The sequence below is a fragment of the Somniosus microcephalus genome, chromosome 15, assembly GCF_052327205.1.
Source record: "Somniosus microcephalus isolate GS21.2 chromosome 15, FLI_Smic_1.0, whole genome shotgun sequence".
NCBI lineage: Eukaryota > Metazoa > Chordata > Chondrichthyes > Squaliformes > Somniosidae > Somniosus > Somniosus microcephalus.
The window spans coordinates 60,092,629-60,105,583 of record NC_141001.1 but is presented as its reverse complement, the minus strand read 5'-3'; the positions used below and the strand labels follow the sequence as shown (position 1 = coordinate 60,105,583).

General features: G+C 43.2%; 1 protein-coding gene and 1 long non-coding RNA gene across 15 annotated transcripts in view; one reads left to right on the top strand and one right to left on the bottom strand.

Annotated features, from left to right (window-relative positions):
• Nucleotides 1-12,955, bottom strand: part of sox6 (SRY-box transcription factor 6) — a 640,702-nt gene that overhangs the window by 262,896 nt on the left and 364,851 nt on the right. The window lies entirely within an intron of this gene.
• Nucleotides 5,882-12,955, top strand: part of LOC147106968 (uncharacterized) — a 45,259-nt gene continuing 38,185 nt past the window's right edge. Inside the window, exon 1 of one of the 2 annotated variants that reach the window (XR_015080991.1) lies at nucleotides 5,882-6,111. This is a non-coding gene — a long non-coding RNA (uncharacterized LOC147106968). The remainder of the gene's footprint in view (nucleotides 6,112-12,955) is intronic. The other variant, XR_015080990.1, reaches the window with a different exon arrangement.

The window sequence follows — 12,955 nt, the reverse complement described above, 5'->3', positions numbered from 1 at the left end:
AAGCAGTAGCAGGGCATTTGGAAAATCATAATGCAGTCAAGCAGAGTCAGCATGGTTTTATGAAAGGGAAATTATGTTTAACAAATTTGCTGGAGTTCTTTAAGAATGTAACGAGCAGGGTGGGCAAAGGTGAACCAGTGGATGTGGTGTATTTGGATTTCAAGAAGTCTTTTAATAAGGTGCCACATAAAAGGTTACTGCATAAGATAAGAGCTCACGGAATTGGGGGTAATATATTAGCATGGATAGAGAATTGGCTAACTAACAGAAAGCAGAGAGTCGGGATAAATGGGTAATTTTCCGGTTGGCAAACGGTAACTAGTGGGGTGACACAGGGATCGGTGCTGGGGCCTCAACTATTTACAATCTACATTAATGACTTGGATGAAGGGACCGAATGTAATGTAGCCAAGTTTGCGGATGATACAAAGAAGGGTGGGAAAGCAAGTTGTGCAGAGGACTCAAAGAATTTGCAAAGGGATATAGACAGGCTAAGTGAGTGGGCAAACATTTGGCAGATGGAGTATAATGTGGGAAAGTGCGAGGTTATACACTTTGGCAGGAAAAATAAAAAAGCAAATTATTATTTAAATGGAGAGAGATTACAAAATGCTACAGTTCAGAGGGACCTGGGGGTCCTTGTGCATGAAACACAAAAAGTTAGCATGCAGGTACAGCAAGTAATCAAAAAGGCAAATGGAATGTTGGCCTTTATTGCAAGGGGGTTGGAATATAAAAGCAGGGAAGTCCTGCTACAACTGTACAGGGTATTGGTGAGACCGCACCTTGAGTATTGCGTATAGTTTTAAGGAAGGATATACTTGCATTGGAGGCAGTTCCAGATGATTCACTAGGTTAATTCCAGAGATGAGAGGGTTGATTTATGAGGAAAGGTTGAGCAGGTTGGGCCTATACTCATTGGAATTTAGAAGAATGAGAGGTGATCTTATTGAAGTATATAAGATACTGAGGGGGCTCAACAAGGTAGATACAGAGAGGATTTTTCCCCTCGTGGGGAAATCTAGAACTCGGGGGCAAAGTTTCAGAATAAAGGGTTGCCCTTTTAGAACTGAGATGAGGAGGAATTTCTTCTCTCAGAGGGCCGTAAATCTGTGGAATTCTCTGCCCCAGAGAGCTGTGGAGGCTGGGTCATTAAATACATTTAAGGTGGAGTTAGACAGAATTTTGCAAGATAAGGGAGTGAAGGGTTATTGGGAGGGGTGGGGAAGTGGCTTTGAGCCAAAGATCAGCCATGATCTTATTGAATGGTGGAGCAGGCTCGAGGGGCCAAGTGGCCTATTCCTGCTCCTGTTCCTTGTGTTCTTATGTAATCGTGCCTTTACCAACTGAGGCATTGGAGAAACCTCACAGTTTCGGAGTGTAGGGAATTGGCAGTGGAGTGACACTTCTGTTCAAGTCACATCATGTTTAACTTCAAATTCAAACCTGGAACAGAAGCTCAGCTCTGCAGCTGCTGATTTCATGCCAAAAGGAATCTTAGACCTGAAGTCAATTGGACACCACCTTTGCCTTGCTAGCAAATTTTAAAGGGCAGCTCTGCAAATCAGCCCTTTGGCATCTGCCATGTTGGGAGTTCTGTTGTCAGGTGGCATGGTATTGGATTTAGCTGATCTTCCATACTCACTTTTGCATTGTTTAGTTAGCACTTACAAGTCTAAAACCAGTTTTTTTAACTGATCATTCATCTTTAATGTTGTATAATAATTACTAGATAGATTTTCAAGCACTTGTCCTGGTTAAATTATGTTTGCATCCATTGTTTCCTTAAGTATTCATGTTCAGTATAATTTTAAACAAAAGGCACCAACATAAATTGCCTATTTTAATAGTCTGGGTTATTATGTGTGGAATAGGTTAAGTGAGGAATCTTCGATGACAGTGAACCTAACTCAAGAGGTATCGGGCCCAGGAAATTCACAGGGGTATAGGATCGCATCTGCTGCTGACCGCAAAGTTCGTGGAGTTAGGGGATGGGTTCTCCAAGAGCGGGCTTTCGGGGGTGTGGGGGGTGTATCTGCAGCTGGCTTGGGGAGAGTTGGGGGGATTGGGTCACTCCAACAGAAAGCTGCAGATTGTGTCCCCCAGCAGCTTCATTGTTTCTAGGGGGTCACTTTAAAATTAAAAACAAATCTCCCCCCCCACCGACTCTGATCTTCACCGATGGCGGCCCACTTCTCGGTATGCCTCATCTCACTCAGCATATCCACCTCCAAAGTTACACTTGATCCTTTTGAGGTCAAGAAAACACAATCTCATAGCATAGGGAGGCCCTGCCTTCAGCCTCCCACCCCTCCCCCCTCGATATAAGTGGTCGTGTTTGGAGGCAGCCCCAAACAAGGTCACAGGAAACTCCATCGTCAGTCTGTGAGCTGCCATATCCTGTCCTGCCAGTCTGTGCCCATTCTGCTGGACTCCTGCTGCAGTTATCGTAGGAGTCCGCCTGAACAGCTGAACAATTTATACCCCGCCCAATTTTCTTTTCCCTTGAAGTCAATGGCTTTTCACCTAATGATAAAAATTAAAATTACCCGCTATATCTCATATAGCAAACATACAAGATTAATTTTCTGATCATAGAGAGCACAGGCTCACCTACAGAAGCTGCCATTTCTATTCAAGAATGGGAAATATTCTTTGGGGCCAAGCCTAAATTGTAACTCTCTGGTATCTCAATTAAGCAGCTAATTTTCATGTGTGATCCTAGACAGTCAGAACTAGGAGGCTGATTGACAATAGATGGTAAATTCTGTCCTCATCCACTGTCCACACATGAGCAGTTACCAGCAGTGGTCACTGGACAGCTATCGGGAGCATGATCTCTATATACCAACTGACATAAATCAGCCATTCATGTGGAAATGACTTATGAAATAACATAGAAAAATAGATAGAAACATAGAAGATAGGAACAGGAGTAGGCCATTCGGCCCTTCAAGCCTGTTCCGCCATTGAATGAGATCATGGCTGATCATCCAAATTCAGTACCCTGTCCCTCATTTCTCCCCATATCCCTTGATCCCTTTAGCCTTAAGTAATATATCTAACTCCATCTTGAATATATTTAATAAGTTGTCCTCACTTCTTTCTGTGGTAGAGAATTCCACAGGTTCACCACTCTCTGGATGAAGAAATTCCTCCTCATCACAGTCCTAAATGGTTTACCCCTTATCTTTAGACTGTGACCCCTGGTTCTGGACTCCCCCGCCATCAGGAACATCCTTCCTGCATCTAGTCTGTCTAGTCATGTTAGAATTGTATAAGTTTCAATGAAATCCCCTCTCATTCTTCTAAACTCTAGCGAATATTAGCCTAATCGACCCAATCTCTCTTCATATGTCTTCATATTCCTGCCATCTCAGGTATCAGTCTGATACTGGGTGGCCTGCTGGTGGCGCCGTCCAGGGAGAGTATAAATACTCGGGCATGGGCCCAGCTTGCTCAGGACATTCTTTAACAGGAACTAGTAAAGGACACAACTAGATCTCCATGTTGTAAAACAGTTGATTAAAGCTTTGTTTAACGCTTAGACCAAGTGCCTAGTAGTTTCCTTACATCACCAACGGTAACTATGCTTCAATAAGTAATTCATTGGTTGTGAAGCATTTTAGGGCATTCAGGATGTGAAAGCTGTTATATAAATGCTGGTCCTTTCTTCCTAGCAGATTTTTTCCCCTTGCAAATCCACGGACATAAGAATATAAGAACATGAGAAATAGTAGCAGGAGTAGGCCATTTGCCCCCTCGAGCCTGCTCCGCCATTCAATAAGATCATGGCTGATCTTCTACCTCAACTCCACTTTCCTGCACTATCCCCATAATCCCTTAATTCCCTTAATATCCAAAAATCTATCGATCTCTGTCTTGAATATTGGAGGACATGGAGGCCAACCATAGCCCATCTATCGGCACCTAACGATTTTTAGGTAACTCAGAACAGCCTAGGGATCAAACCTAAGACCTTAATGCTCTGAGTGACTGAATTCCATGGTAAGCAGTGTATTTACTATCTGAGCTTTGAAGGAGCTATTGGTCTTTGTGTTTTTTGTTGCTCTTGTCATCTTGAAAGGGTTAAACTTCAGCTTTATGAGCTGAACTATATTCAAACACTGGGAATGCACTGGAGAATGAAGACAAGAATGTCTTTCAAATAACTTGAAAACTGCAAATGAGTGGAATGAAAACAATAGCTCATCCCTTGTCAGTATTTACATTTTCCCAAGGTCTTCATGGCATACCATGCAGTCCCTCAAAGAGCCTGGCTCAGAGCTGGTAAGCCCAAGGAAAAGGCTGCTTTTGGAATGTATTCAAGACTTTACAATATCCCACCAGACTGTCACTGGCAGCACAGAAGAAAAGGAAGAAACAAATGGTTTTGTTGCTACATTATACCCAGGACTCAATCATCATTAGCCGGTATTTAAAGAGGATCGAGAGAGCAGACTGTTACAGATAATTATTTACAATGATCCATTTTAATCCATCATTGCCACGTACACAACATGATACACCAGAAATAAACAGCAACTCATCTGACTCATTAAGACTTTATCAAGAGCTCCCCTGTTGGCTCAGTGTGTTTCAGCAATGCCTAGCCAAGACATACAGACCAGTAGGATCCTAGGTTCAATTGCAGGGGGGTGGCGGGGGCGGGGGGGGGGGGTGCAGTGGAGGGGGTACTACAGTTGGCTTTGTTGTCCCTATGTTGGAGAGGTGGGGTGGGGGAACAGATTAGCCAGAATTTCTGCTCCTGAATACTATCCTGGGACTCCTGCTGGAAAGTGCACATATATGGATTCCAGGTGAGGGTAAGACTGGGCACACAGTGATGTCCAGACAGTTGAACAGAATGCCAAAAGCTCACTCTCAAAACTCATATGTGAATAATGCTCAAGGTGGTGGAAGGCAACTGACTCATGTGGAACCTCACTTCACCAAAGAGTTAACCCTTTCAGATGACAGGGAAGTGGGATAAAACCTGTTGGGAGAAAATTAGCTAGATTTTAAAAAAAAGACTTTATGCAGAAACATCAGCTACTATCCCGTGTACTTTAATTAAAATAGACTTGCCTATCACAGAGTCTGAAGCTATAACATAATACTTTTTTTTGTAACCTACTGGCAAAGCTGTGTGTAAAACATTTATACATTCGGAAAATTAATAACTTTTGGATTTGGGACAAGAATCTCTGAGCTGTCAGTTATTAGTGAGGACATTGCTCTGTTTAGAGTGAACACTTGGCTGTGGACATCACACTGATTTGTAATTTATGACAAACCTGAAATTAACCTTTTGGCTACTAGAGTTTTTATAAAGATTTAATTTATTCTTTTCTTTCAAAAACAAAATCTGTATTTATCAAATATCCATGACATTTGTGCATTCTTCAAGGTGGGGAACAAAAATCTAGCGAGGAAGCCATTCTCTTCTGTTTTTCAGTGCTCTGATCAGAGTACTCTTACTTGCATCTTTTTTCCTGATATGAATGATTGTCAATTGATGTAATTGGGGCCTTGCAACCCCATGTAAAGCTTTCCTCATTATACTGCAAACTTGCTTCATTTCACAGAAAGTGTTATTTTTGCTATATTAGTGCATCACTTGAGTCCCACAAACTCTTTATCATTAGTGTTATTGCTAATTAGGCTTTTTACTGTGGTTTATTTATTTTACTAACAAGCAGAATGGAGGTGCACAGTATAAAGGCCAAGAGTTTCCGCTTTGGGTGCAATCAGCGTGCTGAAAATTGCGCTCGCTTTCAGAATTTTTTTTTTTCAAGTTTCCGCTCAAACATATTTGCATATCACCAAATGTAAAATCTTCTATGAACCAGTGCAATTGGTCAAGCTGACACATCTGAGAATGAGAGAGTGGAACCAAGTCAATCTGCCGCAGCAAGTTCAGTAACCTGATGCCTGAGCTGGCCAGGACCACAGTATTGCACAGCACAGCTGATGTTTAACCATCCAGCCCAGCTTATTAATGGGGCCTGGAGGGTCAGGTCTGTCACTGGGCACTGCGATTCTTTCCTCGCAGTTCAGATAATCCTACAAGCCAATGGCCTAGCTGGACAAGCAGCAGAATCTGTGCTGGTAAGTTGCATGGTTTTAACTGGCTAAGCTTCAACATTAGCCCCTTAAAGTTCCCTAAGCCTTGACTCTTGCCAATAAGTGATATGTGTTCCTATAGGGAGAGAGCATGCATTCCATATCACACAAATAGAAACTATATTCACATGGATTTCTCGGCAGTTTGGTTTGGGGACTCTTAAACATGCATTTACATGGACCCCTGGTCAGACAAAATATATTGGGCATGAAATATACACACTTTGCAATATAATTTTCATTTTAAGTAATGAAACTAATAACAAGGGGTAAGCTTTACAGCAGGACTCGGATTCCTTGATTAGTTCAGTTTGCCATCTCTACTAATCAGGAATAAATAGAATGATAAATCAGATGCCTTAAATAAGTGACCTCAGAGATCTATGAGAAGATGAGCAAGCAGCAAATGTGGGTTCCCTCAATGGCTCAGCGAGTTAATGTTCAACAGGTAAAGCACTGAGCCCTACTAATCAGGAAAGAGTCCAATTCTATCCCTGACCTGCACAGATCACAAGCAGGCTGGTAGTGGGGGTGTGGCCCAATTGACCGCAGGCTAGAAAGAAATCTTCACCTCTACTTGCTGTCACGTGCCCCTTAGTGCCACACGACCGAGTGCAATGTCGCCAACACTCATTGTCCAGCCTTTTAGGGGGTCATTTTAACCCAACCCGCCAGGTGGGAAACAGGCAGATTTAGTTTGGTCGCCCGTTTTACCCTCTATTTTGCTCTCCATTGACTCGGTGGGTGGGGGAAGAGGAGTGTAAAGCAGGCAGCTGATAAAAACCTGCCCATTTCCCGATGGCCAGGTTAGGTTAAAATTACCCCAATAAGTTTAACATTTGGGTGACGTTCTTAAGGGTTACCATCAGCTGTAAAACTGTATCCCAAAACAAGTCACCCACTTTTAGGATAGGAGGGGCAAGGGGAGAAAATTGATGGAAAAATTCAAGGAGAAATTTTAAAAAGCTAAGACCCATGCACAGTGATTAACAAGCTAAAAGAGTAATTTAAGGAATACGTCACCACTGGACTGCAGTTCTCCTTTAAATATATTGTTTGTGCTACCACAAAGCAGGTCATACTGTCCCAGATCAACAAATTATAAAACATAGAGTAAATATTTATAAAAGATGCCAGGACACGTGATATATGTCTTGCTATCATAATGGGGGAGGGGGAAAGAGGACTGTGTGAATCTCTCATTTTACTGACCTAGAACAGTATGTGATGCTTCATAGCCCCACATAACAAACATTTAAAGCAGCTCTGTTCAAAATGTGCACTTAATGGGAGTTGTAGCATGAAAATAACAGCGTTCGAATGAATCCAGCAGTCAAGTGGTTAAGATATGCTTGAAAGGATGCAGTTTAAAGGAACACAATCTTTGTGGCATGGGAGGGAGTTTATTGAAACAGCCATTCATCATTTTCATCCAGATTACACTTTTGTGGCGCGATTATACGTTTTGACATGATTTGTATCTTTGAGTCGCAGTGTTTGGCAACACAGGAGAAAAGTTTGCCAAATGCTTTTTAATAGAGAAGGTGCCCCTTTAATCTGAACTCTTAACAAAATAACTTTCAAAATTCACAATATGTGCCTGTTGTGACATGATAGTTTTGAAGTTATTATTCTAATATAATGTTCAAGTATAGAATGGTACACACCTACAGGACTATACCAGTGAGTAGTCTTTACTACAATTTTTGTGTGAAATTTAACACATTTTGAATGTTGTAGAAAATGGTGAAACATTAAACAAGAATTTAATAAAAATAATAAATCTAATTTGAAGACTGGGGTCAGGAGAGTAGATGAAACATTTAGAGTTACCTGGCTCTGGAGATAGGCATTACCCCAAGAAGGGTGCTAGTTGAGATACCAATCTGAGTTAGGAGACTGAACAGTCTGGGAAGTAGGTTGAAGAAGGTTGGAAGAGAAGCAGAATCACATCAGGAGGTTGAAGTAGCCATGGGAGAGAATTAAGAGCATGTCAAATGGTCAAATTGGCCAATGAGGTCTTGACAGAACTACAAGTCAAGTGCCTGCAAGATGGTGGAAGAGAAGTCAACAGTAAGTGGTCCTTTGATAGTAAACTTAAAAAGAAGTGTTTAATGACATTAAAAGCTTCTCTACTTAGTTAGATACTTTGATGTAATGCATTAGGAGATTGCACCAAGCTCATTAAAAGGAAGAAGCAGCTCAGATATGCTAACAAATCTTTTGGTTGGGGAAGCAACAAACATTTTTAAAAACGTTTTCACAAAAGAATAAATTTGTCTGCAAATTTAAATTGTTCTGTATTCCAATCAACTGGTACTTGCCCAAACCTGAAAGATAGGCAGGTAAGTTGAATCCCAAAGGAACCACTGTGAATTTTACAGCTTGTTAAAGCATTAGCACTAAGAGAACCTTTGCCAACACTGGCAACAAACTGAAGTGGGTGATCCCTCATAAAACAGTAAGGAACTGACTGGATGATTCACTGTAAATCCCTCATTTCCGAAGGAACTGTCGAACAGATGGAAAAATGGTTTGTCCATGAACCATTCCAGCTCTTTGTTTGTTTTAAATGTTAGTGTCATCATTAGCTCCACTGCACATGCTTGCCCAACACACAGTAAAATGCCGATGGACTCCTGCACAATAACATAATGCTTAAGTCACTCTGAGGTTTAAGTCACTCTGAGGTTTTAGTTCTTTCAGTGGATTTCTGGTATTTCTGTACATTTCTCAGAATGGCCAACATTTCAAAGGAAAATAAAGCAACATGAACTCAAGGCAAACACCAAAGTTTAATCTGTTGTGCGTTAATTAAGGAAGGAAAGGCATCTTTCAAGCTCACTACTTTCAGACATGTTCCAATAATGTGTACCAAGGCAGCTGATCATGTTCAGTGACTAGTGTTTTCACATGCCTTCTAGCTCAACCAGAGAGGTTAAACGCCTGCTATTTGAGATTTCTGTGGGACTTTAACTGTCCTCATGACTGTGCTATTCTTTGTGTTACTCAACATCAAGTGAATTGCAACCTGTCAGTCAATGCTATTTAAGTACTAAGTACACACTCTGAGATACACAGCTATTGCCACTGACACAACCCAGCACCTGCTGTAGCCACTGAACATGTCTGAGCTCTCCTGATGGCCTTGTTGCTAACTAATATCAACTAGGTCCTAGGTTTGATTTCCCATCTGAGCTGATTAGCTGATCCCAGTGAGGTGGTGGAAGGAAAGCCAGCCTGGGCCGCTGCCACTCCAGCACCCGCTGCCCGCCCCTCCCCCGGAAACCTACTTTCCTCCAGCTCAGAGGGCAGCCGGATATTGCAGCGGTCTGGAACCAGCGGGCTTCCCCAGGGCACTGAGTTTCCAGCCACAGCCTGCCGGTCCGATGCGAATGAGGCCCGGTCTTCAAAATGGACCAGGCCTTTCAGCCACCCACCCCGGGTTCCGCTCTGAGGTAAAAGTCCATCCCAAAGGGATGCAGACAATTAAAGGGAAGCGTCAAAATAGGGGGACAAAAATCCTTACTCAAAAGGCATTTCACCCATTGACATCCTTTGAAGAGGGGGAGGATGAAGAAGTGACAAGCAAAAGTGAAGTGGAAGGAAAACCAAGGCGTAGGCTTGAGTCTGCAAGCAAACAATGCTGTAGCTGAGCACTTGCCCACCTCTTAGATCGCTACATGAGATGGTTGTGCGAAGGGTGGCCCTGCTTGCCACTCTACAGCACCATCACCATAGGTCAACATTGCAGCATGCCTGCAAGGAGTTGGAGGTAGGTGCTGCCACTGGCTGTGCTAATCCTATGCTCCATGGTAACTGCAGGTGTGTTAATGGAAGATGGCACAGCTCTGATTCTTGCTCTCTGATGATCCGATGACAGTTCCCCACAGTCATCGCCAGATGGCTGACTTCACATATGATTGCAGGTATCTTGGCAGATATGGACAATCAGGCAATGCCAGCTGCTGGCGAGGCTGGCATGGCTCCTTTCACATAGTACCAGTGCAGACATGACATGTTGTGAATGGGGCACTTCTGAGGAAGTATCCAGTATCCAGATTAGTCAGGCATTCAAACGTTTTATTTCTGCCAGCTAGTCTGCTATCCCAGCTTCCTTTGGGAATAGGAGCCTCCGCATGCACTAATCCGCTGCCAAAATGAAGTATAGGAACCTCTGACTGCAGATAAGGATGTGCGAGTCAGGCAGGTGAAGAACACACACCTCTGGTGCAGCCAGACCTGCCGAGCAACTCTCCATTGGTCCTCCTCTTCTTTTACCAAAAAGATCACAGATAGGGGGAATTCTCTTTGGGAAGCCCATTGGTTTCAGTTACGGTGCTGGTGGTAAAAAGACACTGGGCACAAAGGGCTCATGAGAATCTAAGCACCAGCAGAAAGAAATGAACAACCACAGTCAGGAAATGGCTGAAACACACTTACCTTAACATACCTGCGTCATTTCAATGAACTTCCAGACACTGAGCACTATCAAGCAATCCTGGATGCGCATTTCATGCTTGAAGTCAAATTTCCAAGAAATGCAAGTTTGTACCATACGTGCTAATTGCGTAAGAAATAGACGCATAAATTGGGAGGACATACAGTGATATAGATATATGCCCACTTTTCCTGATTTACAGGCATAAATTAGGAGACGCTGTTTGTAAAATCCAGGTTTTTATGAATATATATCTCCCAATTGTTAATATAAAACCTATGTCAATTGAATTGGCAGTGATTTATATTGTTGTATCTCCTCCCAAGTTATGTCTAAATGCCTCCTGCAACTAAGATACACTGGTAGGCGTGGGAGGTAGAAAATAGAGCAAGGGTCATGAAGAGAGCGGGTCTGGAATAAGTTTAGCAATCGTGGCAGAGCAAACAATGTTAGCTATCTGCTCCCCTGACCCTTCCTTGCAGTCTCCTTATATGGGTGGCACTCTTTCATTTACTACCCTCATGGAGCCAGAGGAGTCCGATATGAAAGAGGGATCTGACAGCAGGGTGCAAAGGCTTTGCAGAAGTCAATCCCTGGCTCTGAAGCCTGTGGTCTCAGGTCTCTTGGTGTTTGATCTAAAAAGGATGCTGGATAGAGGAGCTGACACAGATGGTAGTGGTCACAGCGAAGTCCACTGCTATCCTCCGACCCAATAACTGAGAAGGATTCAGCATAATGCAGTGCTACCTGGAGTGGGTGGTAGCATCATGAGCACTTGCATCCGTACTCCCTGACAGAGAGGCCTGCAGACCAGTCAGTGCATCCAAGATGGATGCTTTGACCACTGGCCTTCAGGCCTTGGGGGACCATTTGGAGAGAATTATGGAAAGTGGCTTCCAAGAGCTTTGGGATGACAGCTCTCAGGGTCTGAAAAACCTAACTGATGCTCACTGATGCCATCAGGTGTACCCTTTCGCTGACCAGTGTGCAGCCGGATGCAGCACCTAGCACAAGTGATGTATCCAGAATCCACTTTCATGATGCTACCCTCTCTCCCCGATGACAGCTCAGATGCCTGCTTATATATCAGGATACAGGACCAGACTGCTCACGTACCTGCAGTGGTGACACAGGCTACTAAAGAGTCTGCCCCATCTTTGAGCTGAGGGTCACCTCAGTCCCAGCAGGTTCATGATACCATAGGCAGCCAAGCATCACTGACATTTCTGGCCCTCAGGCAGCACCTCAGTGGAGCACTAGGATAGCTTGATAACAACACAGAGAGGTACCAGGGGTAGGGATGGTGGTAATAGGAATCATGCTGCTTTGTGATATAAAGTATAGTGTTTGTGAAGTAAGTTGGTTCTTTGTTTTTTATGTTTAAGAGGATGTTTGGTGGTGAGTTTCAACAAGAAACAGAGTTCCTTCTGTGCCTTCTTAATGCACTGTTGCCTCCTTAAGCAGACCTCTTCTGAGACATGATCGAGGAAGCAGCATGGTCTGTAGCCTCTAGGGAAGGGTACCTCCTCGTTGGTCTCCTTTTAGTTAGCCGTATCCTGTATTGCCACTCTCATTTACTCTTTCTCCTGCTCTTTTTTTTAACCTCCATCATAAGAACATAGGGCTCCATGACAGTAGGGTGGGCAAAAGGATTTCCCTACTGAAACTGCTAAAAGGAAGTATACAGAATTCTTTGTCAGTCGCACAGTTAAGAAAGGATTTTTCCACTTACTTCAGTGAAAGCTGATGTTTCCTACAAAGTTTGAGGATATTCAAAGCCTGTCAGCATGATCACATCCTGGTTTGAGAAGTCATGAAGGTAACTGACCCCGCTCTTCGACCAACTTAAATCAAATCAGGTGAAATTCTGGTGTAAATGGCAGGCAGCAGATTTGACCTTCACTCTCCCACCATTTGCATCCTTGTGCCTATCTTCTGCCTGCAGCCAAATCTACCAGAATTTAACGTGTATTTTATAATCTCTGACATATCTGAATTAGACCCAAATTCCAAACACCTATGCCAAATCTATATTACTTTTGCATTATAAAAAAATGGAGTTCCTGGCCCATATTTTTGCAGATTGGCTTTATTTGAGGTGCTTGCTAGTCACCTACACACGTCCGCTGCGAATCATTGCAACGAGAGAGTAGGAAGCACTGCTTTCCTGGCCACTCAAACCTATTGGAACTGAAGTGCTCGGCTGGAGCACAGCTGGAAGCAACTCCACAGTCCTGCCCTGCCTGCTTAAGCCTGACTTGCTGGAATTACTGCAGCACATTCCAGTGTCATGCTTAGTAAACATATAGGATAGTGGGTCAGGCCAGTAAAAGAGCCAGAACTTACAAGCACCACAGGCTTGTGTGTGGTGTGTAGATCTTCTCCATC